The sequence below is a fragment of the Trichosurus vulpecula genome, chromosome 1 (genome assembly GCF_011100635.1).
Source record: "Trichosurus vulpecula isolate mTriVul1 chromosome 1, mTriVul1.pri, whole genome shotgun sequence".
Classification (NCBI taxonomy): domain Eukaryota; kingdom Metazoa; phylum Chordata; class Mammalia; order Diprotodontia; family Phalangeridae; genus Trichosurus; species Trichosurus vulpecula.
The window spans coordinates 394,244,100-394,271,635 of record NC_050573.1 but is presented as its reverse complement, the minus strand read 5'-3'; the positions used below and the strand labels follow the sequence as shown (position 1 = coordinate 394,271,635).

Below are 27,536 nucleotides of genomic sequence, written 5' to 3'. Positions count from 1 at the left end.
CTCAGCTTTTCCTAGCCCAGCTGGGAACAGATGTCAGTTCTGTTGCCAAATGAAAAATAACTGACCGGCTTCATCCCTGGAGCAGCTGTAGTGAACTATGGCTGCAGTTCTCTAAGGAAAAAAGGTTATGGGTGGCCCTGGAATAATTCCATTCAAGGCTGCCATTCCTCGTGTGTGTGTGTGTGTGTGTGTGTGTGTGTGTGTGTGTGTGTGTAAATATGTGTAGGTGTGTGCATATGTATATATGTAAAGTGTTTAGCTAGTGACTAGAACATAGGAACTTTATTATTATTATTACATAGATAGGTATGTGTATACACACACACAAATACACACAGACATGGTAAACATTTTTTGTGTACTCTTTGCCCCCCCAAAAAGTGAATTATTGTTGTTCAGTCATATCTGACTCTTCATGACCCCTTTTGGAGTTTTCTTAGTAAGGATACTAGAATGGTTTGCCCTTTCCTTCTCCAGCTCATTTGTACAGATAAGGAACTAAGGCAAACAGGGTTAAGTGACTTGCTCAAGGTCACACAGCTAGTAAGTGTCTGAGACCAGATTAGAACTCAGGAAGATGAGTCTTCCTGACTCCAGGCCCAGCACTTTATCCACTGTGCCACCTAGCTGATCCCGAAGAGTGAATAAGGACTGTGAATATTTTTTTTAAAGAATTACTTATAGGTCACCTGAGGACCTCACAGAAACTGAAGGGGAAAATGCTGTTTTCATTTTGTCTTAAATCACAAATGAGATGAGGTCTGGGCTTTCTGCTCCACAGTTAGTGAGTTGCTAAAAAAGAAACTGGCTTCCATCTTTTCTGCTTGCCTATGGCCAACCGGTCATTTTCTAGTCACATGAAACCAGCTGGTATCCCACAGGACTACACACCTTCAGCCACAGACCTCCTCTTCCCTCTCTCATTTTTCAACCCTGGCTGGAGTAGACAGGTACATAAAGAGCCCAGTAACCTAATCTTGCTTAACCACCTACTATACTGATTTATGTGACATGCAATTCAACTGAACAAGAATAGACTTATAAAGCTCCTGCCACATGCAAAAGCACTGTGCCACAGAGCTTTAGGAAAGACAGAGACTTAGAACATACAATCCATAATCTCATGGAGCTTATAATCTAGTGGAAACATAAAGAAGATGACTCACTAAATGTCTACACGTCAATATAAAAGGTGGCCTCTGTTACCAACGTCATTTTTGTTTTTCTTTTGAAATACTAGTCTTCTTCCAATGACACTAAAAGGTTGAAGACCACGTAGCACCGGAACACCACTGTTGATGGTAAAAGGTCTTTGCTCAACTTTGGGGCTACCATTGAGCATTTAATAATGAAACCATTCTATAAGAAAAAAAGTCCAAACAGGTAGAGTTTCTCCATCTCTTCAGAAATCTCTCTGATACAAGCCATTTTGGAGTGACAATTTATGGTTTTTTGAATCAAAGACAAATTTCACAAGATAAAACATTTACAAAGCCTAGGTTCATTCATCATACAGGGTTTGTGATATCATCAAACAGAGTAATAATCATTTAGAATGCTGGTGCACCCTGGAGAACCATTTTCCTAAAATTATTCAATCTTCTTTCTATCACTCCCTTCCTACCTATCAAAGGTAAACTCTAGATACTTCTGCTAACTGAAGTAATCAAAGGCTTCTTTCTTTGATATCCTCATCAGGTTAAGGCAGGGGAAAGAAGGTAATTCACTTAAGTGGATCAATCAAGGGCTTCCCTTGTCCTATCATCATCCCAACTCCACACTCAGGAAGACCATAATTCCTTCCTGAGCCTTTACCCAATTTCTTCAGAGAAAGGCCTTTGGTATGAAGAAAAAAATGGCATAGCCCAGGGGACTGCATATTGTTTCCTCCAACAGATGATGAGCTCCTTGAAAGTATGGACTATCTTTTATGTTTCTTTGCATTTCTAGTGCTTAGCATAGTGTCTGGCACATAGTAGGTGCTTAAAAATGTTTACTGACCTAAAAAGTCACTGATAAGTTCTCCAGGGCAGCGAGGTGGCTCAGAGGACCGAGCCTGTCCTAGAGTCAGGAAGACCTGAGTTCAAATTTGACCTCAGACATCATGACCCTGTGTAAATCATTTAACCCTGTTGGCCTACTTTTCCTCATCTGTAAAACAAGCTGGAGAAGGAAATGACAAACTACTCCAGTATCTTGGCCAAGAAAACCCCAAATGGGGTCACAAAAAGGCAGACATGACTAATATAACTGAACAACAAGTTCTTCACTGAAACAAGTCAGGAAAAACTTCAGATTGGAGAGCATTTATTTCTTAATATTTTAAGGGGAAAAGGGATGCTTTATATGTCTGCACATCATCATCTCAAAAAAAAAACCCAAATTGTAGGTGATCTAATCAATAATGGAAGGTAAATGTTAGGAATAAGCAAGCTACCATATTACCAATGATGCCTTGCATTTGAGAAGTGGAATATACTAAATATCTTCAAGGATGTTTATGATTGGAAAAGGAAAAGGGAAGGTGGGGTATGATGTTAATGATGCAAGATGTGGTAATGACATCCATGAATTTTTTAAAATTTTTTTTAAAAACTGATTTTTATTTTCTATCTATGCAAAATTGGAAAAACCTAGAAGGAAGCTTCCAGTATACTGAGTAAATCCTCAATGGAGGATTTATGTAACTATCTAGACAAGAATCATACAGGATAAGAAAGTACGGTGGGATTACATCCTGCAGAAGTCCCATGATGATATGGTTAGAGATTTACTCGTGTACTGAAGAATAAATATATGTTGAAGAATTGATTGATTACCTTATGTTCTTCACATTTAATCAAGACATTCTTATTCTTGCAGCTGCCAAGGAAGGGCCAGACCACAGACATGCTAATGGGTACTACTATAGTCAAGTTCTTCCCAACTCTGAGTAAAAGTGACCTGTTTAGTTTTTAGTCTTTCATTCTCTTCTGAAAAAACAAATGAAAGCAACAACAATTTGGGTTAGGTTAGAACATTCCAGGAACGGAGAATGTATTAATAGGATATGGTTCCAGGTTGAGCAAGTACTTTCCACTATTCTACCTACAGTTAGCAAAGTTTGCCAGAGGAAAGACAATTTCTCATAGGTCTTCATGGTAGCAATGGCTAGTATATCCATTGCCTTTTGCTGTTCTAAGTAAGTTCCAGAAAAATAACAAAATAAGGTCTAAGGGTGGCTCAGTGACTAGAGAGCTGGGCCTGGAGTCAGGAAGACCCAAGTTCAAATCTAGCCTCAGACACTTAATAGTTGTATAACCCTGGGAAAGTCGCTTAGCCCTGTTTGCCTCAATTTTCTCATCTGTAAAAATGAGCTGGAGAAGAAAAGGGTAAATCTCTGTATTTTTGCCAGTATCTTTGCCAAGAAAACCCCAAATGAAGTCACAAAGAGTCAGATATGACTGAAATGACTAAATAACAATAAAATCCTGATTCCATTTATAAATTGCTAGAGGGCTGGATTTCTGTTTAATTCCTCCTCAGGGGATATTTAGTACATTTATGGATTGTTTTTCTGCTTAGCCCTCTATTCTCCAAGTGATTTTTTGTTTATTTTAAGGAAGGCCTATTCCCAGCATATCTGGCTTCCCAATATGAAACTTGTGCACTTACAATACATTTCTAGAAATTAAAACTATAATATCATTCACTAATAGCCCCTTATCAAGGCAAAGCCACTTCCTTAAAAAGTGGGCTTTGAGAATAAGTGTAAACAATGACATTCAATTAGCAAATGTATCAACTGTTCTTCCCTATGAATCTGCTTTGAAAAACATATACAGACGGTTCTTGCTTTATATAAATTTGCATTACACAGATTGAATTAAGAAAGAAATCTGCATTCCAAAAAAAAAAAACCACTTATATTAACTTTACTGTATAGCATTGCGCTCTTTCTTTCTCCACTCTGGCCCTGTGACTTAGTGCTTCTTGGCCTCTCATCCCCACTACCAAAAAAAAAAAAAACCCTGAAAAAAATAATCTCCAAGTAAAAGTGTAAGAATAAACCCTACGAGAGACCACTGGAATGTAATGGAATGGGTGCTTGGCTTGTGACCTCTGAGCATGGAGAAAGGAGACCTACGCCCTGCTCCACCCACCCACCAGTATGCTCAGGTAACACATGCCTGTCCCAGGCCCATGTGTGTCACTCATCCCCTCCTGTCTCTGTCCAGCCCCCATGCGTCTGCCCCTCCATCCCACATGTTCTTCCTCTGTGTTCTAGACAAGCCCACACATGGCTGGCCCCAGCTCACGTGCTCCTCTTCCTGCTCTCGTTTCTCTGTCCCAGCCCCACCCCATGTGTCCTTTAACTTTAAGGTGAGACCTTTTGCCTGAGTCCAAGTTTTACAGAACAAATTCTTTTATTAAGGGGATTTGTTCTGTGAAGTTTGGACTCAGGCAAAGGGCTGCACTGAGGACCTTGAGAGCCACATGAGAGCCACACAGGTTCCCACCTCTGCCTTAAACCATGTGCAGGCCCCTTCCCTCCAAGGGCATGTGACTCCCTGCCTGCCTCCCTACCTCCCTCCCCTGTGTCCACATCATATAAAAGTTGCTTTACTCAGAGATATGCAGAATGGTCCACTTCTGTAAAGTGAGAACTGTCTGTAGAGTGGGACCACTTGTCTGGTATCTCCAAGATGGGCAGAAACAAGAATGAAGGCATACATACAATCTTCTGTGGTAACAACTTCCATATGCTGAATCAGATGCTTTGCTCTGCTTAATATAACAGACTTCTTTTAAATAAAGAACAATTGCCCAGAAAATGAATGTCATTATCCTAATTAAAAAGAGATAACAGAAGCTGGTGGCGGTGGATAGACCCTTGGCCTGGAGTCAAGAAGATCTGAGTTCAAATCTCAGACAGTTACTAGCTGTGCAACCCTGAGAAAGTCACTTAACCTCTGCTTGCTTCAATTCCCTAACCTTTAAAATGGGGCCATCAATATTACCTATCTTACAGAATTGTTGTGAGGATCAAACATAGTAATGTTTGTTAAAAGCTTAGCCTAGTGCCTAACTCACATAGTAGATGCTATATAAATACTTGTTCCCTTCCCCTTCCTGCCCTAAAGCTACCTAGTTTTGACAGTCCCTCATTTTTCTACTCCAGTTTTCATATTAATTTTCTTTCATCCTCTTTTAAAAAAATCTATAATATGAGGATAACTACATCGACCTGACCACAGAAAGGTTGTGAGCAATTTTTTAAAAATTGAAAATTGTTGAAAAATCACAAAGTATTTTAGAAAAAAATTCTGCCTGGTTCAGTAAGCAATTAGTGCCGGACACCAATTTTCATGGCGGCTTTCTAATCTTTTCGTCTCTACAAACATCATCTGTCATAGACTGGAGACCTTATCTTGCCTTAAGATCTGTATAACATTTTGGTTTTGTAGTTTCATTATGGGTGAATTATTCTCCTCCAAAAGAACAGTTTGTGATTTAGTCATAAATCTTCCCAACAGACTTTTATATTGCTCCAGAACTAGATTCTTAGTTCCAAAAAGCAATAGTACTTTAGTAAATTGAGTGGGGGCATGGGGGTGGAGCAAATGAATAGGGGAGGGGGAATGCAAATGAATGAAAATTCATATTCTCTTTGCTTTTGGAGACAAGAAGTAATTTTTTTTTTAAAAAGAAGTCGTCAGCAGCTAACATTCACATAGTGCTTACTACGTGCTAGGCACTGTGCTGACTAAGCCCTTTATAATTATTGTCTCATTTAATCCTCATGGTAAGACTGGGAGGTAGGTGCTATTAAAGCTGGCCCCCAAAAGGTTTTCCTGCTAAAAGCAAACGGAGAGAGGAAATGCTTTCATTTTTCACTCTAAATGTGTATTGTTCTGGTTGCCAACACTTTAATTAAATGTAATATTTTCATTCCCTGAAGAAGTCCCAACTATACCTTAAGCCTGAAACATTAAATCCAAATCTCCAGCACTGATCAACTGTATTTCACTTTAATGTATTGGATTTTTTAAAGTCAAATACTAATAAACAAAGTAACAAAAAATGCTAATTCACTTTAATGTAAGCTTTCACCTAACTATTTGAAGGCATACTAAAGTACACAATTCCTAGAAAATGTACTTCAAGAAACATAAATAACACACCAAAAATATCACCAAACTGAAACCCAGAGCTTATACCCAGACCCCTTTTCAAGTCACACCTATAATATAGGTCCCCTATACTGCTCAATACCTGAACCATAAAGGTACTTTTGTATTTACCTAGTATTAGTCTTCTGAAGATAGATACTATTATTACACAAATCCAAGTCAGGGGCTCAGAAGCCATCTTCTCAAAAAGTAAAGGTGGGAAAGAGAATATATGTTATAGATGACAAGTAAAGATGACTGTTCCTGAGTTAGTGAGAAAGAGAAAAGGCGTGTGTAAAAAGAGCAGATCGACATGGGAGAGGGCAGTTGAAGTGAAAGAAATATATGTAATACAGTCCTTCCATGGCATTCAAAGAACATACCATAATTTGGGTGGACCAATAGCTATGACAATGGATAAAAGATTCCTAAAATGTCGAAACAATAAATAAATGTAGAAGGCAGGCAAAGGAGTTCTTCAATTTCTTATCTGCTATCAACATGCTTCTTCCTAATTCATCCATGCCAGTTTTAAGTCTTAAGGGGAAATATTCAAGAAAATGATTACTATTTTCTTTTTACAATGAGTTCAAATATGATCTTCTCCATCCAGTATTTTCAAATTCATGCCTTTTCTCTGACTTCCAGGTACAGATTATTACTAAATTCTGTTACATTAGCCAGTACCCACCAGTGAGGAAAGCATACCCATAGGACAGGCTGGGTTTCAGTGGTACTCTCCAGCATGCACTGATTATTGCTAACATTAAAAGCCTGTATTACTTGCTCTCTTACTCACGACCTACATATACACAGGTACGATTCATGAGTCTTACTCACTAACACAGGAATCTTGTAATCAGAGATCAGTGGATCATACACTTTACCTTATAGGCCATCTAATCCAACCCCATATTTTACAGATGAGGAAACGGAGGCTCACAGAGGTACTTTGCTCAAAGTCACACGGGTAACAAGTGGAAGAATCAGCACTTGAACCCAGGTCCTCTGCCTCCAAATCCAGAACTTGTCCCATCATCAAAATTTTTCCTTATCAATTAATAATAATGCTGAATGAATAATTGCCATGACCACTAAATAAGGTGTAAAACACACATAGGAAAACTTAGTGTCAAGGCTAAATCATGACATTTTTAACAAATGCTAAAAGCAATTCATATCATCTAGCACACAGGTCAGGGACGAGCTTCAGGAAAACCTAGAATATTCCTAAATGTAGATATTCCACAAAGCTCAATACTGGCCTCTGTGGTTTTTGTCAGAGTTTAGCACAATGCCTGGCATATAGTAAGCCATTAATAAATGTGTCAACTGACTCCCTATACTCTTTCCTTTGGAGATTCACTCCCACATTTACCATGGTCTCAATCATCATTCTATGTTGATGACTCCCAATTCTAAATCTGTAGCTGCTCTAATTTTGCTCCTGAGTTCTAGTCCCCAACTCTCAAGGAGATTATTTCCAACCGAATAACATAGCACCACTTTAAAAATCATTATATCGAAGCCAAAATTCATCTCCCCAGAACCAATTCTTTCTCATATCTCTCTGTATTTCTAAATGCTATCATCTCAAGTGACCAGAGGCCAGGGCTGAGTTAGGGATGGAGAGAGAGAATCAAAGAAAGAATCACAGATCTGAAGGTGGAGGGGATCTTAGAGGTCATCTCCACTCATTTTATGGATAATGAAATGAATGAATACATGAATTATATCGTCACTGAAGCTTGAAACCCGAGTTATCCTGAACTCTTCTGTCACCAAATCCTATCATATCTTTGGTGTCTTTTACTTCTATCCCTTCTTTTTTCATCTTTTTTTTTCATTTTCATAGTCTCCTGCTAGCTCAAGCTCTTATTCTCATCTTAGGTATGAACCACTTGCTGCAATGTTTTGCATTTAAAACTCTTCGCAACCTGGCCCCTTACTCTCATTCCAATCTTCTTATACTTCACTTCCCCCCTTCAGGTACTCTATAATCTAGCTACAATTTGTGATTCTTGACCATGATACTCAATCTTCCAAATCAGCATCTTCAATTCTAGGATGCATACTTCTAATGCTAACGTGGTAATCAACCTCACTGAGCTATCGGTTTCTGGTTTATGAAGAGTTGTGTTCCAAAAGTCCATTTGCAAAGCATAGAATTTTATAGTTGGAAGAGACTCGAGTGTTCATTTCGTAGATGAGTAAACTGAGACCTAGGAAATAAATGGCATGTGCAAGGTGGCTAAGCTGGAACTATACCTCTGACTTTGATCCTGATTCAGTACGGTTTCTATTACCATCTTCTTCCTTAGCTGTTTGGAATTTTTAACACAATCCTATAGTAATAATGTTACAAATAGTAGAATGGACACTGGGTTAGTAGTGATAAACTGCAAAAAGCAATGAGTTTGGAGTCAGGACCTAGGTTTAAATTTGAGCTCTTCCTAGCTAGAATTGTCACACACTCACTAGCAGTGTGACAATGGGAAAGTCTCTTCACCTCTTGATTTTCTCATCTAGGAAAGGAAGCTGAACTGAATTATCTCCAAAGTTTGTTCCAGATCTAAATAATGACTAGTATTTGTAAAACACTTTAAGATTTGCAAAGTGCGTTATAATTATTCTATCATTTGACCCTTAAAACAGCCCTACAAAGTAGAGACTATCACTAACCCTCGTCAAGTTTTCATGACCCCAGATCTAACACACTATCCACTGCACTACCTGGCTGCTTCTAGAAGGCAACACAATTCTATCAATCTCCAAAGTGGCTTTGAAGTAAAAAAATCTTGCTTAGAATCCTGTCTCTATCATTTAGTACCTGTATGACCCTTGGACAAACCATTTAATCTCCATGGGCTTATTTTCCTTATCTATAAAATGAGGAAGTCTGACTAGAAGGTATTTGGTCCCTTTAAGCTTTAAATCTATGGTCCCACAATTAGATACTTTATAAATTTTAAATTATCTAATGCCAAAATTACACCGTACCTACTTAGAATGTATTCTGCACATATGTATGTGTATACATGGCTTTCCTCCATAGAATGTAGGTATTGAAGGGCAGACTGTTTCTATTTTGTCTTTGTATGCCCAGTACACCTAGCATAGTGCCAGAACATAGCAGATGTCTAATGACTCACAGTCTTTATGTTTCCAGCCAATAATCAGGTGCTAACTGAGTCAAAGCTGTAAGCTCTGATCCCAAGTCCTCCCCAAAGCACCTCTGGTTTCCCTTTAGCAGACAAACCTATGATAGATTCCTAGGTTTCATCCCACTCAAGGGTTAGAGGTTACAACCAATTGATAAGCAGGCTTGAAACTCAAAATGACCCTTGGGAGACCAGCCTGGCCCCAAACCCGAATTGGTGTTGTGGAGCCAGGAAGGTAGCAGGTCTATTGTCTAAACTCACAAATACAAAAGTCACATTCTATTGGACCCCTGGAATGGGGAAAGCTAAAGAGAAGAGTTTAAAGTAATAATAAATAAAAAGGGAAAAGGAGTCTCCAGTTAGTGGACAGTTGCATTTATAAGTTGAGTGTTTCCAAGTCCTGTATTCTTTATACTTCCTTTGTACAGATGGGCTTTTAAAGCCCTTCATAACCTGAACCCTTCCTACCATGCCAGTCTTCCTAGATCTTTGTTGTTGTTTGGTCATGTCCATCTCTTTGTGACCCCATTTTGTGGTTTTCTTGGCAAAGATACTGGAGTGGTTTGCCATTTCATTCTCCAGTGGATTAGGCAAACAGAGGATAAGTATATTGCTCAGGGTCACACAGCTACTCAGTGTCTAAGACCAGATTTAAACTCCAGTCTTCCTGACTTCAAGCCCAAGGCTCTACCTACTGCACCACCCAGCTGCCTCCCAGAACTTACTCCCTCCATTACTATCCAGTGATTCTGGCCTCCTTGCTCTTCCTTGCACAAGACACTCCATTTTCCTGGCTATCAGCCATGCCTAGAATGCTCTCCCTCCTCATCTCTGCCTCTTGGCTTCCCTGGCTTCCTAAAAGCCCACCTTCCCCGATACCCCTTAATAATACCTTTCTCAATGCCCCTTAAGGCTAGTGCCTTCCTTCTTAGATTACCTTCAATTTATCCTGATTTTATCTTGCGTAGTGTTTGTCTCCCTCAAGAATATGAGTTTTGGGGAGACAGAGACTGTTTTTACTTTTCTTTGTATCCCTAGTTCTTATCATAATATGGGTATATAGCTTTTAATAAATGCTTGCTGACTTTCCTTTGGCTTTTTTCACCTTTCTGGATTATTCCTCCTACTATTCTCTAACTTTTTTTTTAATCCCATATAACCTGAGTGAGGAAAGATGTTTTGTAATGTTATTTAACTTTTTCTGTGTTTATAGTCTCTACAGACAATAGATTTCTTAAGGCATTATTACTGTGAGTACATTAAGGGTCGAATTCCTAGCAAGGGTACTCCCATAAGTAATAAAGTGATAACCCACTTGGACCTTGCTACATTACTCCTTTCCCCTAGACTGAAAGATCATGCCATGAAAAGTTGAAACCAAGAACAGCATGTAGGCTCACGGTTTGGGTTTCAGCATTTCCGTGTAAGAATTAAAAACAAACAAACAAAAAAGCCTGACACCCCCCCCCCACCCCGACACACACACAGGGGGTGGGAGGGGGGTGCGGGGAGAAGGAAGGGAACACTGAGTAAGTTATTCTCTTGAACTTCTGGGAACAATTATCAACATCTTGTGGAGAACCGGCCAGATTATTTAGAATATAATATGAGCAACTGCACATTTTAATTCCTTCTTCAATGCAAATAATCATTAAAATCCACTGGAGTTATAAGTATTTTTCTCAAGAATACAACTTAATCAAATGCATGTTTCTTTTAATGTATTAGGTATAGCTTTAGAGATTACAATAAGAAAAAATGTACACACTGATGGTGACATTTTAAATTGTAAGCTTATGTTGTTACTGTGTTTAAATTCCTAACAAAACTGTTGACAGTGAAACACAGTAAACTCCATTCTTTGTCAGACAATATTATGTAACTGCAAATATCACAGTTCCTGAAATAGTAACCTTAGTTAGAGAAATTGTATCCTATGAATATTCAAATAAGAGTTTAATTGTGTGTAACTCCTTTTTAGTTCATTCTCTCCCCAACCCAAATTTACTTAGGAAACCCTTAATTCAGTGAGAACTAAACATATGGAAGGAATGAATTTTACTATTTTCAATTATTTAAATGCCAGGGGAAAAAACAAAATAAAATTATTTGCTAATCCATATTCTGTGCAAAAACAGTTCAAGTTTTATTCAAATTTTTAAAATGCTAGCAAATACATAATAAAGTATTAGTACAGATAATAACAATTTACCCTTAGACCAAGAGGAAAATTTTAGGCAATGGATTTGTGTTTGTTCAATATCCAAGAATAAACTTCTAACAAATGTTTTTATGGTAATAGGATCAGAGATCTAGAGTCAGAAGGAACCTCAGAAGCCATCTAATCTAATCCATTTATTTTAGATATGAAGAAACAGAGGACTAGGACATTTAGGAGACCTGCCCAAAGCCACATAAGTAAGTCAGCTTTAGAGGAACTATCATGTTTTAATGAATGAGTACTGTAGCATCTTTTTGTTTCACCGTGTGAATTTTACTTTTTCTTATTTGCAAATCTTATTTTTTCTATTTTCAAAAATCTGTATTTTCTCTCATCCTCTGTTGAAAAAGATCATGTCTTTTCAATTACTTTTCTGTTTCCCTATCTTTACTTATACTATTCCCTCTACCTAGAAAGCCTTGTCTTCCCTCAGGAATCTATACTTAGGAAATTATGATTCCCATCAAGTTCCAATCACCCAAATGCACTGGGGGGATTGTCAGTATAGAACACTGTATATGTTGTCAAATTAGATCGACGTGATGATTAGCTTTGATAAACTGCTTCTTTTCTTCTTTGTTACAAGGGTTGTCTCTCTGAGCATGGAAGAAATGAAAGTTATGTGAAAACAAGGAATATCTATAAAACATTTTTTTCATTTATAAAAGTCCCAATAACTCTATTTCTCCTATCTTCTCAACATAGCATTTGAATAATATTACTTTGCATTTGTTTGTCTTTCTTTGAATTGTATTCTTATAACTTTTTTTACATGTTTCTCAAGTGGACCATAAACTCCTTCAGGGCAGGGATTAAATCATACTTCCTGTATATATCCTCAAAGTCCCTTGTACAAAGAGTACTATTTAGTGGGGCCATTTACATGGTATTTCAATACTTCAAGGGTCTGTGATTTTATTGGTGTGGGTACTTCCTGCAGATCACAAACCCTCTGGATAGCAGTAGATGGCCTTCCACAGTTCCTGTAGCTGAAGAATTCATCACCCTGCAGGCAACCTAATGATCCCATTCTCTGCACTTTAATAGTCCTCAAAAAACAGATACACAGTCCATCACTGGGCCTCTATTCAAGGTCTTTCTAGCTTGACAGAGCCTGCAGGGCTTTTACTTTAGCATTTCACCTATCAAACTGAAACAAAGTTAGGAGAGTCACTACCTGAAAATACCTTTTAAACTCTGACAGTAAACATGTATAAATTCCCTAAAATGACCTTATACCAAAAAAAAGCAAACAAAACTACCCTTCATTAAAAGCATCTGCCATGAAGGCATTTTAAGAAACAAAATATAAGGGGGCAAAATAGAGCATCACAATGCAGAACTGGAAGGAATTTTAGAGATCTAGTCCAACTCCCTCAATTTACAAAGAAGGAAACTGAGGCCCAGGGAAACAATTTGTTTTGCCCAAGGTCATACTAGTCCAATAAGTGACAGAAGTTATGATTTCAATGCAAGTTCTCTTGACTCCAAATCCAATAATTATGGGTTGCCTAAATAAATCAGTTCCTACATACTCAAACTTGTAGAAAGCAACCATATAGCTTATATCCAATATTGACAAATAAATAATGGGGCATTGATCCAAATCCTGAAACTTAATTGCCTTAAAAAATATCAAATTTTTGTACCAACCCAATATAGGCAAAAAGATTCTGATCCTTATTCAAAGTACAGCCATATGAGAAAATACCTTCAGAGTTTCTACCTAATAGATATTTATACCCAAGGATGGAGGAAGAAAAGGGAAGGTAGAGTTAATAAGGGACTAATTAAGGAGACTATGATTCTAAAGACAAGGTTTTTTTTCCTTTCATTTCCCCACAGGAAAGAGGTTTTTCTCAGACAGTTCCTTTCCTACTACAAATATCACAATCCATTTAGGATCAATTTACAGACCCAAAACTATGTACGTTGGTTCTACAATGCCCTAATAATGATATAATGTTAATCTAAAACAAATTTCCCAAATTCCTAGAAAAATTTAAATCTAGTTATAGTTATGAGGTTCTGAGAAAATTCTTAAAAGTCCAAAATGATGTCAAGTTTAATGGACTGACACCTGGGAAGAAAAAGGGAAGACCAAAATTATAGAAAAATAAAGATAGATACCATACTCTCTTTGAGAAGAACAAGGATGCCAATGCTGCAGAAGTCTAACAAACGAAAACTCATTCAGGACAAGTTATGTCACATTGTAAAATAAAAGAGTAAATAAAATAAAAGAGTAAAAAATGTTTTTTTTTCATTGATTTTAATACTTTTATTCATCCTGGGAAAGGACAGACTTACTAAAAATTATCTAATATTTATATCTATTTGCAAAATTGTTCTAAGTGGTTTTCAGATGAATTAAGCTAGAATGACTTCCTGTATCCTATGAACAGTTAAAAGCCAACAGATTTCTTCAAAGCCACTGCCAGGACAAATGTTTCTCTTTCTCCCTCTTAAATAGTTCTAGTCAAGGATAAGAGAGGTATTGGCTCTTATCTTAAAAACAAAGGCAGCAATAATAACGGACACAGGATAAGGAAGAAGTTACAAGGCAGCAAAGCATTTTTTCAATATCACAGTACAAGGGCTCTTATCCTTTACTCTTTTTGAAGTCTGGTAAAGCCAATCGACTCCTTCTCAAATTGTTTCTAAATATGTAAAATAAAATACATAGGATTAGAAAGGAAACAAATTATATTGAAATACAGCTATCATTAGTTAAAAAAACCTGATATAGTGAATCAAATTAGAATAGAAGACCACAAGCTAATCAAAGAGAACATCTATCATAGATTATGTATCTCACTGAAGTGCAGATGTACCAACCATTACTGAGCTTGATACTTAGAGAATTGTAAGCCTAACCTTTTAAAGATAAACAAAACAAATTTCAAGATTGCCATTTTTTTCAAGTCACAAATTAAAAGGTTCAAAAAGAAGCTGGAGAGACAGAACGATACCGCCACATTTCTGTACGAAGTAGGCAAGCATCCAAATGTCTTGAGAGAGATGCTTTCTAAATTTGTCTAACTTATTTCTAGCAAGGAGCTACTCCATTACTACAGTCTGGCTTCATTATATGAAATAAGTGTACAGATGCCTAAAAGAATGGTTACATAGGATCATAGAGTTAAAAATTAGAAGAGTCCTCAGGGATTACCTTGTTCAGTCCCCTAATTTTAACGATGAAGAAAAGGAGATCCAATAAATTGAGGCGTCTAGCCCAAGGTCACATAGTAAATAACCTTGAGCTGAGCCAAGGTTTGAAACTGTATGCTTTGACTCCAAATATGGCTTTCTTTCCATTCTACCATCTTGCTTCTGTTTTACAAAATGTTTCAAAAATGTATGTTATTTTATTTGTTACCATGGGTAGAGGTGACTGCCCATCATGTTCAGTCATTTTTCAATCGTGTCCAATTCTTTGTGACCCCTTTTGGGGTTTTCTTGGCAAAGATACTGGAGTGGTTTGCCATTTCCTTCTCCAACTCATTTTACAGATGAGAAAAATGAGGCAAACAGCATTAAGTGACTTGCCCAGGGTCACATAGTTAGTAAGTGTCTGAAGCCTGATTTGAACTCAGGAAGAGGAGTTCTTAACTCCAGTTCTGGCGCTCTATCCACTGTACCACCTAGCTGCCCTTGGCCATCAGTTAAACCAACCACAGAACTAAATATGTTCTGTGTTCTGAGAATACTGTAGCTACATCAGGGGTCCCCTATACATAGATTAGGATCTAGGAACTGTACCTGGTTAACTTCTAAGCTACTTAATGAATTAAAAGAACTAGACATTTAAGTTGTTTTCTTGAGAAAAATGCTCATAGCTCCAGTGGATTTTTAATGGTTATTTGTATTAAAGGAACCAAAATTTGTAGTTGCCAATATTCTATTCTAAATAATCTGATCAATTCTCCCCAAGATGTTGATTAATATTCCCTGAATTTCAAGAGAATTTATTCAGCATTCCCTTCCTTGCTACTATATGTCCTCCTACAGATTGCTGTGATTCATATCAAGTTTGGGAATAAACTCTTTTCCTAATGTCCTCAGGAACTTTACTATGAAGAACATACCCTTCCAAATTCAATACCTTTATGTGAAAAATGACCTATGATTTTAACCGGCTGCATTTTCTGATCCTATACATAAGCTTCTGAATACTGCCAGAGGAAATCCTGAAACCATGCCAAACAGGCCCACTTAGGTTTCATGTTACCTTCCAACTCTCAATCTGACCCTAAAGAAAGCCCTTGACTCTATCCTCGTTAACTCTATCATATGCCCCATAATGGCTGTTACAAATTTACTCCTCTTTTTCCTATGTCCTCAGTGCCACTCTCTCTAAATGACCTTGTCTACCCCATCAATGAGAAAATAAAGGCCATCTACCATCAGCTTCCTTAATTCTTTTACTTCATATCTCAAGACATCTCTACATCATCACCTATTCTCTTCTTCACTTCAGTCTCAAAAGATAAAGTAGCCCTTCTCTTTACCAAGACTAACCCTTTTACTTGGGCCCTTGATATGATCCTTTCTAATCTCCCCTGGGAGCTTGTCCATTGATCATAACTCCAAATACTTTTCATCTGAAATCCAGACCTGAACACCCACTGCTCACTGCCAATTCCCTGCTGGATATTTCTACCTGGATCTCAAATTCCACATGTCCAACACTGAAATCACCTCCCCTCTAAATTCACCTTTCCTCCAAATTTCCTTATTTCTATTGAGGACACTAACAAAATCTGAAAGTCATGCTTGACTCTTCCCTCTCTCTCACCTATCATATCTAATCATTTGCCATGTTCTGGCCATTTTTACTTACAAAGACTCTCTCACACGCATCCCATTTCTCTACTTACATAGTGACCACTCTAGTTCAAGTACTCAACACTTCTCTTCTAGACTACCATAGCAAAATTAATCCATCACTCATTTCATTTACCCACTTAAAAGCTTTCAGTCGTTCCCTACTGCCTCAGGAATAAAATACAAAGTCCTCAGTTGGCATTTGAAGTACTGGATGCTACTTTTGTAGACTTCCAATTACTCCCTGTCACAATCATGACATTCCAACCAAATTGGACTACTAGAGGTTTTTCAGACTCAACATATCTGTCTTCATATCCATACCTGCATGACTCTCCTTCTTCATCTATGCTTCTCAAAGTTTTGATCTTCCTTAAAAGCCCATCTCAGGTAGAATATACTAAGGGAAGCCTATCCTGATTACCATGGTTCTTAGTGCTTTTTCCTTCCTCAAATTTGTGGCAAATGCTTTGTCTGATCTCTCCCTTCACCTGTTTAGTCCCTAACTACTTTGCTTATTATTATTATTAGTTTATTCATGTACTATGTGCATTTTGTACCCTCCAGTAGGACTTAAGATCTTTAATGGAAGTGGCTGCTTCATTTTCGTCCTTGTCTCCACAGTACCTTGCACAGCGTACCACATGGTAGGCATGAAGTTTGATGTACTTAATTGAATTAAAGAAAGGGTTCCAAGCAAGATTCAAAAGAACCCTACATACTTTTCCACCTCTTCCTGAGTTGGAAGCTCAATATGATTTCAATAGTTTAAGTTAAAACTCTAAATATCAGAAACATTTGGATAAAAAAGTATAAAATAAAACCATATTGACTGCTCCTTAGCCGATTAAGGATTTTGCCTATCCTTCTTTAAAATATGCTCTACTTTGTTCAATCATTATAGAAGGGTCAAAAGTAAAAAGGCCTTAGCCAACTGAAGGAGCCATTTTGTAGAAGGCAGCTTTTTGAGATGCATAATTCAACGCAGGAAGAGAAAGGGAGTTCAGTTAGCACTTCAAGAGTAACAGAGAGGTGTTAAGGTAATTAACAGCTGCTCTATAAATAAAAGCAAGGAAGACAGGTGTAGAGCCTTCTTCTAAATATCAAATGAAAATCAGTGTTTAAATAAATAAAGCTTATATGAGCTAAGCAATAATAAAGATACTTAATTTGTACTTAGGACATTTGCATGTCATTCAAAAGTATAAGTCCCACTTTCTTAAATCATGTTTTTTTGTATATTACATGCTTGTATAGTGTATTATACACTTGCTTTTCTCAATTATCTGAATCTGAAAAAAGTCTACCAAGTGGGCCTAAGTCATGTCCTAAATAGGCGCTACCATTCAGCTAGTGTCAGCTAAAATATAGGCACAGTGCCAAAGGAAAGTTCATTAACCTCCAGAGGACTGAGTCTTGTTTGCTTTAACCTATTTTAATGGCATAAATTTCACATGACTATTTGAGGTTTTCTCTAACACTACTATCTATTATTCTTACAAATAATTAATTATACATAATATAGATGTCTAAAATAATCACTGCATAGAAGATGAATACAATGTTCCACAAGAGAACAGGGAAAAAAACCCAACACTTCAACCCGCTACATGTTAGCACTATTTCTAAGGAGAAAAAATGTTAAAGGAAACAGTATTTTGATATTTGCTGAATTTAAAAGGCATGATGGTACCGGTATGTGAAAAAAAAAGAACGCATTAAGGTATGTCTGTTTCAGAAGTCTTTCATTTGATATTTAAAATTTTCAATTTACCAAGTTTTCTTCTGTCAAGTGAAGATCTAGGCATTTTCCTATAGACTAATGCCTATATTAAAAATAATGACTCTGTGAGAATGCTGTATTAGTAAAGAATAAGTAGATTTATTTCCAATACCCCCTTTAAGATTCCATTAATTCCTATTAGAACAATACCCTGGACAATATTTTCTAGAAATTCTGCAAGTCTGCTACTTAGCTTTGAAGTTGCTGCCTTAACTCAAAACATAGGATGATTACAACAATAAATATAATGGCATGAGAAGAAGCCATTTCAGAAAAAGCAGTTATATCAAAATGCTCGGCAGATTAGTGCCTATCCTTTTAGGTGGCTCCTTTGCCTTCTACACTCTCTGCTAGATAGAAAAATCAATCATCATATCACACTCATCATCAGTGTAGAATCTGTTCAATAAATGAGTCTTCAAATAGCATCACTACTTTCGTTTCCAATAGCAGCTTTGTCAGGAAGTGATTCCAACCACAGCCTGAACTGTGACTCAATGTGGTTTCAAACATTCAGTAAGGTACTAAGATTTGGAAGAGGCCACGATAACCACAACTAGCAATACTGGTTATTCCTGCATGACACAGACGCTCCCTTTTAGTTCAGTTCATTTTTTTTTAAACCCAGGTGGTAAATTTAAAAAAAAAACCCACCACATTCCTCACAAATGTTAGCTGCTAAACTGCAGGTAGGCTACTTGTTCATTCTTTTACTAAATGTGAACTCCACCACTGAGGAGGGTTCCCCTTCTCACAGATAAGAAACTTCTGTTAAAAAAACTGATTTCTCACTGAGTAATTAAATTTGCATCAAACAGAGACCAAATAATGCAATACAAGTTGAATCTAAGGGGTCTTTTATTCTTCTCATTAAAGAGACAAAAATAGCCATCTGTTTACTTAGCTGTTGCCCTAAAGGTATTTTTAATGCTGGTGTATCAATTTACTGAATATATCAAGCTTCCAAAAATACTTACCAGTTCACTGCTTTTCTTTGTACCACCAAATGGAAATTTAAAGGACAAAACTGACCTCATTTAAATTTTTTTTAAAATTTTATTGCCAAAATTCTGATACAAAAGAGAAAGTTTTTAAGTTTGCTGACATGAAAGCCCTCTCCAAACAGAACTGCCCTTGGAGGCCCTGACAACTGGCAACTGGTGAATGTTGCTACAGACAGTCCTCCCACCCAGAAACCTTAGCTCATTCATTTGGCTATGTTCCTCCTTAGGGGTGTTCTCAATTCCATCCCCATGGTTATTTCCAGGAACAAAATTAATTTACCTAGGTGAAAACTCCTCTCCAAAGTGCCACCTAGGAAAGGGAATCCAGAGCCCAGTTTGTTGTGCAAGACTTAGCTTGCCAAGATGTCATTATTAGCTACATAATTCACAATTATATACAGCACTTGATTACAGTCTCTTCTTCACAACCATCCTGTGAGATGGTTAGCAGAAGTTTTATTTTTCTCATTTCAGATAAGAAAGGTTGAGTGATTTCACACAGTGTCTGAGCTAGGATTTGAACTGAGTTCTAAGTTCTTCAGACTCCACATCTCAAGTCTTCTACTACTGAATATTGCGTCTGCATGGAAGTCTTCAATTCTGGAGAATATGAGTATATGTAATTCCAACCCAATACCTGGGTTGTTCCAAAGAAGCAGCTCAAAACCAAATTTACAAACCAGGAGAGGGAACAAAACCTTCTATACAATCCTTCCTTGCCCAGGAAGGGAGTCAATGTATTACATGCCATTTCTGTGACTTTGGCTTCCTATACCATGTCTAGAACTCCTACCTCACCTCTTCCTTTTGTACCCCCTTGTTTCCTTAAACTTTGCTTCAATCATCTTCTACACTAACTCTTTTTTGATCTGCCCCCCCACCTACCTAGTACTGAGTACCTCCCTCCCTCCTCCCACCCCTGCTGTTTTTATTCTGGATATAGCCCAAAGAGTTATAGAATAGATATAGAGCTAGAAGGCACCCCAGAAACTAACCAGTTTAAACCCCTAATTTTATAGATGAGGAAACTGAAGCCCAGGGAGGTCAAGTCACCTGCCCAAGGTCACATAGAAGTGTCTAGAGTCTGAATTTGAACCCAGCTGCTCTAGGTCCTAAGAAGGTTCTTATCTAAATACATGGTTAATATGAAACTCCTTGAGGGCTGAAACTGTTTCCTTTTTGTTTTTATGTGCTAAGGATGTAGCACAGTGCCTGTGTAGGACAAAGCAGTAGTTTAATATATGCTTATTGGTCAAGTTATCCAGACCCTATCATCTATTCACAAATGTTAATAGTTATATCTGTACAGTCTCTATAGAAAGTACATATACATATATTTTTTTTAATTAATATAACATACAGTTAAAGGACCTCCACAGAATATCTATTATCAGGGAGGTGCGAAGTGGAATTGAGTACTGAAAGCTAGCTCTGCCACTAGCTTGTGACCTTAAATAAGTCATATGATGATTCTAGGAATGAGTTTCCTCGTTTGCTAAATAAAAACCCTGAATTAAATGACCTAAAGGCCCCTTCCAGTGATTAGCACAATTCCTTGTTACAGTATTACAGCATTTGATAAATGATTATTTAATTGAATGATTTTTTTTTTCTGTGCAGGTCTGATTTAGATACAAAGACTTGGGCTGGCAGTTTACTTACTATTTTATCCAAGAGGATGGATGCATTTCCAGAAACATCCAAAGTTTCTATAAAGCAAGCCTATCTCCATTAAAGCTCACCATTCCAGCTTCTGCTTTCAGTGATTTGATTATTCAAACTTTTTCCCATGGAAAATGGAAGAAATTCTTAAATTCCTGGACTGTTAGGTATTAAACAGCTTTTTTATTAGTTTTAAAGAAATTATAATCATGGAATTTTAGAGTTGGAAGGGACCTCAATGACTATTGGGAATGGCCAAACTATACCCCCCCCCCAAAATCCCCACTATAAAAGAACTGCTCAGTCTTTATCCAGTATCTGCCTGAAGACTTCTGAGAAAGAACCCATTACCCTACAAAGCAGCCCATTCCACTACTGTATAGCTCTAATTGTGAGAAAGGGTTTTTTTGCGGGGGGGACACCAATCATAAATTTCCCTCTTGGCAACTTCTACCCATTACTTCTTGTTCTTTCCTCTGGGTCTAAACAACACAAATTTAATCCCTTTACTCTTTGACAGCCCTCACATACTGAAAGCCAACTATTAGGCTCCCCCCAGAGACTTTTCTTCAGGCTAGACATTCCATTTCTTTAACCAATCCTCATGATATGTACTCAAGACTTTTTACTGTCCTGCCTTGTCACTCTATAGTCTATCAATTCCCTTCCTAAACTAGTATCCAGAACTGAACATAATACTCCAGGTGTGAAATGACCAAGGCAGAGTATAGTAGGACTATCATTTCCTTATATACACAGAAGCTAAGCCTCTCTTATTGCAAAGCAAGGTAGCATTAGTTTTTGTTTGTTTCTTTGTGGGATGTGGGTGGGAGGGGTGTCATATGACACTGATGACTTTTGCTGCATTACAATCCACTAAAAGCTCAAAAATCTTTTTCAGAAAACTGCTGTCCAATCATTTTCCTACTATCTCTAACGTATTAGGCTGATTTCTTTTAACTCAAGTGTTAAGACTGTATTTACTTCTATTATATTTCTTATCTTTATTAGATTTATCTTAATCCTCCAGCCTGTCAAAATGTTTTTGGAGCCTGACACTTGTATATGAATCCAAAACCTCAAAACTAAGCAATTACTTACTTATTCCTGCATTGTTTAACATATGTAAATGTAGATATACTGAAATAATGCATATTCCAGTTCTTTGCAAACCTTAAACTGCAATATGAATGAGATATCATTGTTTGGCTAATAAGTAATTCTCCATTTACAAATACAATTCAAAGTTTCATGGTACAATGAAAATTTTATACAGTATTTAGAACTCATTTGTATGCTATAATTTAATGAATTTATTCAGCTGACAAAGGAAACAAAATTGGATGATCTTCTTATTTGCATAACAACATTCCTAATTTGGAAAGTCTGTAATTTTACCTTCAAACTGGACTTGCAAGGATGTTTCCAAACAGTATGGCATTTATACAGCTCCACAGGGATGTTTCTAAAGCTTCTGTCCTTGAAATGCTCTATTCAATTTGGTGGCCTTATTTATTATATTTCACTTTCCTAGACATTGATTTTGTACTTTTTAAAAAAGCAAACGAAGAGTTGTTTTGAGCAATATATATAAGTCTAACTTAAAAATTACAGAAGTGAATTCTGATGGATTTCCATATCATCATTAGCATATTTTTATTAGCATTTTAAATTATCATTTTTAAAAACACATTTTATTGATGTCTTTTATCATGTGTATTTTAAATTTTGTGGGGCTTTGTAAAAAAATGCAGAAGGCCAGGGTATGTGCTTCCTTACTTACATTAATGGAGTCTTTCCTTTGGATCCTTCATTACAAGGAACTTTGGAACTCCTGGCATTACTATTCATGCCATAAAGCTACAGGAGATAGAAAGCTTTCACTCATATAAACCTTCCTCTTCAACAAACACGAAACCAGCAGCACAGATTATGGAATCATCACCACATCTGATGAAAGGCAAGACCAAAAGCTCTCAGTTTACTAAACTATTATGCTCCCTTCCTGTAAGAAAGAGATTAACTTAAAAGTTTTGTTGGTGAATTTGATTGGTAGGATAAAGAATAGGGTTTATACACCCCTCTATGCCGTGCCTTATCCCAAACTAGTTAAACCCTCCCATCCACTTCTTCTGCTCCACTTCCTTTACTGACTAGTATTGCCTTCTCCATTAAGAAGTCAGGTTAGCTAATTTCAGATGGATCCTCAAGCTGCTCAGCAGTCCTCCTCCCGATCTTTAGTGCATTCCCTATCATATTACCCAGAAGGGCTATTCCAAACCATTTCTGTACTCCTCAGTGTCAGTCCTAAAATGTGGTTGCTGAAACAATAGAATACTCCAGAAGTATTCTGCTCTGGCAGAGTACAGTGGGACTACATCATCTCCCTCATTTTGGGAGTGAATTGTTAATACCTTTGTTAATATAGCCTAAGATTGTATTAGCTTTTCTGTTATGTTGCAGTTATATTGATCCAACTAAAAAAATCCCAGAACTTTTCCTTGCTTGCTGTTATCTAGCCACATCTCACCTGTTCTGCATCTGTGAACTGATAACCCAAATTAAGACTTTACATTTATTCCTATTAGATTTTATCTTAATAGATTCAGACTATCATTTTTGCCTGATAGATTTTTATATTATTACTGCTATCTAATGTTATAACTTTCCATTTTTCTTCATCTACAAATTCAACAAACACGTTATTCATGCCTTCATCCAAGTCATTCATAAAAATGTTAACTAGCACAAGACACTTCACTAGAAACTTCGCTCTAAGCTTATATTGATTTGTTAATCACTACTCTTTGGGCTATTCAACCAATTCCAAATCCACCTGATGGCACTATTATCTAACCTATATTTCCCCACCTTGTCCACAAGAAGATCATGAGAGACTCAGTCAATACTCAAGGGCATTCCCTTAATCCACTGACTAGTAATCCGGTCAAAAAGAAGTGAAATTGGTCTGGCATGACCTGGTCTCCATAAAGTTATATGACCTTAGTGTTCACTACATCCTATTTATAATATAAAAATCCACAATTTCATCAGGAATTTTGAAAGTTGATCATCAAACTACTAAATATCACACTCTTTTTGCTTTTTAAAAATTAGGACCTTTTCTTGTCCCCTCTCCTTACGTACCTCTCCTCCATATTTTTTCAAATATCAAGGCTGTTTCCTCTAGCCCATAGGAAATCCAAAATAACATGTACCTGAGGACTGAGATTGATATTCTGGATAATAACAAGAATATAACAGCATTTATACAGTGCTTTCAAGATACATAATGTGAGGGTGGCTGTTATCTCTTACTATTTTTCCAACGAGAAAATATTGTTTCCCTGGTAACTTTTGGTTGGTCCTCTAAACGTTCTTTACAACTTTCCAGATGGGATTTCACAGAACAGCCCAGAGAAAACAGTGAATTGGCCTTTATGCAAAGTGTGTATGTATACAAAAAGAACAGTAAAGTCCTTGGGGATATAAGTTCTAGCGGGACTGAGTCTGGAGTAAAAGTAATCACTGAATATTAACATACTTATGTTATAAGACAGCTTCTTGTTTTGTGGGATGGATACACCAAGAAGTCTATGGGTATATAGTGAAAGGAGGTCAAGGAGACGATCAGTAGTATTTAACTCTATCAATGAGCCACTTTCAAAAGCCAGGCTTTTAACAGTAGAGAAATGGTGTAAAACTCTCCACTTCAACTGCCTGAACCAGATTGAAATATAATTGGGAAATGTTTATCAAAATAAATAAAAATAAAATAGAGCATAGGTAATGTTTATTTGTAGATTTCTAAGTCAATATATAGCCCACAGGGTTCCATTTCTATTTGAGTTTGACACCACAGGTATAAAACCAATATCTAAGCATGTCACAGATCTTGAAGAAATCATTGTTCACATACTAGCAATAACACTGAAGTGAACAGGTTCATGGGAAAGAGAGATTATAATTATTCTGTCCAGGGGCAGGAACTCAGACCAATGAGTAGAAGTCACAGTGACAGAGATTTTGTTTCCCCTTAAGCAAAACCTTAACTTTTAAAGCTTCCTGAAAACTGAATGGGAAACATTAGAAAGTCACAAATTTACCATCACTAGAGGCCTTCAAGGGGAAGCTATGACTCCAAGTAGATGGAGCAATGGGATTGGAAATAAAAAGATTCATCTTCATGAGTTCAAATCCAGCCTCAGATTAGCTGTGTGACTCTGGACAAGTCAGCTAACCCTGTTTACCTTAGTTTCCTCATCTGTAAAATGAGCTGGAGAAGGAAATGGTAAACCACTCCAGTATCTTTGCCAACAAAGAGTTGGACACAACTGAAAAAACAACTGAACAATAACCAAGAGGTCTTCAAGCAAAGGCTGGATGAACAACCATGTATTGGCTATATTGTAGATAAGATTCCTGCCTGGAAAATCGGTTGGAACAGAAGTAACACTAACGATCATAGTAGTTCTCTACTTAGGTTGCTGGATTATCAGCTGTCTGCCAAGTCTGAGTCTATGATTCTATGAGGTACTTAACACATAGCCTTTCAGGATCTATTGCAGAATCAACACCTACATGCAACATTTAACAAGCAAATAAGATATGTAATATGATCCTAGGGTAACTCAGAGATTCTATGGTTTTTAAAGCCATGAAGCTACAAACATGAGAAATGCTCCATTGAAAAAGAAATAATAAGTAAGAGGATGCTTTTGGAATGCCTAACCAGCAGCAGTAAGGTCATGATGAGCAGGCTATCAGAGCCCTCATAAAATTAAAGGATAATATATCTAGAACCTTGAAAATGATCTCACAGATAGCTCATCTACTCACATCCCCTAATTTTCCTATTGAGGGAACTGAGACCTAGAAAAGTTAAGTGACTTAACCAAGATCACACAAATAGTTAGTGGGAGAGTCAGGATTTAAACCCAGATTCTCTGACTCTAAATCCACCTTTCTTTCCATTATGCTTCCATCAAAGTAGCCTAGCTTAAGGTCTTGTCAAAAACAAGAACAGCAACAGAAGCAACAAGTTTTTACTTTCTTCAGTCATAGAATGAATGACTATTTGACTAAAGTATAAAAAAGCTAATATTCAAACTGTATTAATTCCAACTATGTTATAAAATTTTATTAAATTGTCCACAAGACAACACCAACAAAGAAAATCATTGGTCCTTCAAATATTTAGCTAATATTGCTCTAAACTCTATTTTTCACAAGTTAACACCAATGAGACCCAAGTATACATAAACTGATATCTGGATGTCAGCCAGTAACACAAACATACATGTACATGGAAGCTAACACATCTGTAAAGATCTTTAAGCTTCACAAACTACTTATTCAACAATATCCTTGTGAAGTAGGTTAATACATAATTATTCCCATTTTATGGATAAGGAAACTGAGCATCAGAGGAGTTAAATGACTTGCCCAAGGTTATAAAGTTGTTAATTGCCAAAAGTTGCAAATCTAAATCTCTTGATGACAAGTCCATTGTTCTTTCCACTGAAACAGAATTTAGCTCATCTGGTCAGAAAATGGTGACAGGGAGGTCAATGCAACAAATTTAATCTCCATATCATCAAGGAAAGATTGTACTCTGCTACTAGCCTGTGGCTTTAACTAGCCTATGATGATAATGATGGTTAACATTTGTTTAGCAATTTAAGATTGTAAACTACTTTATGTAAGTTCTCTTTTGAGTCTCACAACAGCTCTGTTCCTGTGAGAAGGGTGCTATTATTTTATAAATAAAGACACTAAGGCTACACGACTAAAATGAGGTTAAGTGATTGGCTCAGTATCACACAGATATTTGAGTAACTGAGGCAAAATCGGAGCTTGGGTCTTCCTGATTCCAAAAATCTTCCAATGCATTAAGATAGTCGCCTACGAAATAGGTGTCATCCTTGCTGATGAGGCAAACTGAGGAAGGAATGTGATTGGATCAATTGAAAACGTATTTTTAACCTACTAGCACCAAAAGCTAATAAACAAATAAATTCCCCACCATTCCCCTCTCCATTCCACCCCCCCCCCAAAAAAAAGTTGCAGTAAAGGAAGCAGTTCCCAGCCTTAGGCCCAGCGATATGACTGAAAAAGGTGATAGTAGATCAACATTGTCCTATGTGTTAATATCCTGGCCCTTCCATTGACTAGTTATATAATTTGTGCAAATTACTTAATCTCTCAAAACCTGTTGCCCTATTTGTAAAATGGGACTAGTAATAAATGGATTAATTGAGCTAACAGATGTGATCACTTCTTTAGTTGTAAAGTGTGCTATAAAAATAAACTATTATTTATATACTGTCTTAGTAAGCAATCCTTAGTTTTCATTTCTTTTTTAGCAACTGGGTCTTTCGATGCTGCCCTAAAAAGCCTATACTTCACTTTCTTCCTTGACCCATTCATTTGAGGAATTCTACTAGTGTCTCAACAAAAGAAATATATCACATATTAAGGATCTCCACCATAAAGCTTTACAAAGCAAACTCCAGAAATGCTCAAAGCATAGCCACATACCAATGAATATATTAGTCAGCCCTTGTTCTTTTGTTTCTGCCATGTACATGTGCGATCTTTATTGTATTGATCCTATTTCCCTTACTAGATTGTAATTTCCTTGAGCACAGGGTCTCATGTCTACTGGAATGTTGTTGTGTGTTTGTGTTTTAGTATCTCCCTTTCACTTTTTATCTGCCAGATGTT

General features: G+C 37.0%; 1 protein-coding gene across 4 annotated transcripts in view; it reads right to left on the bottom strand.

Moving 5' to 3' along the window:
* The window catches only part of ZNF532 (zinc finger protein 532), a 111,159-nt gene that overhangs the window by 72,970 nt on the left and 10,653 nt on the right, over positions 1-27,536 (bottom strand). The window lies entirely within an intron of this gene.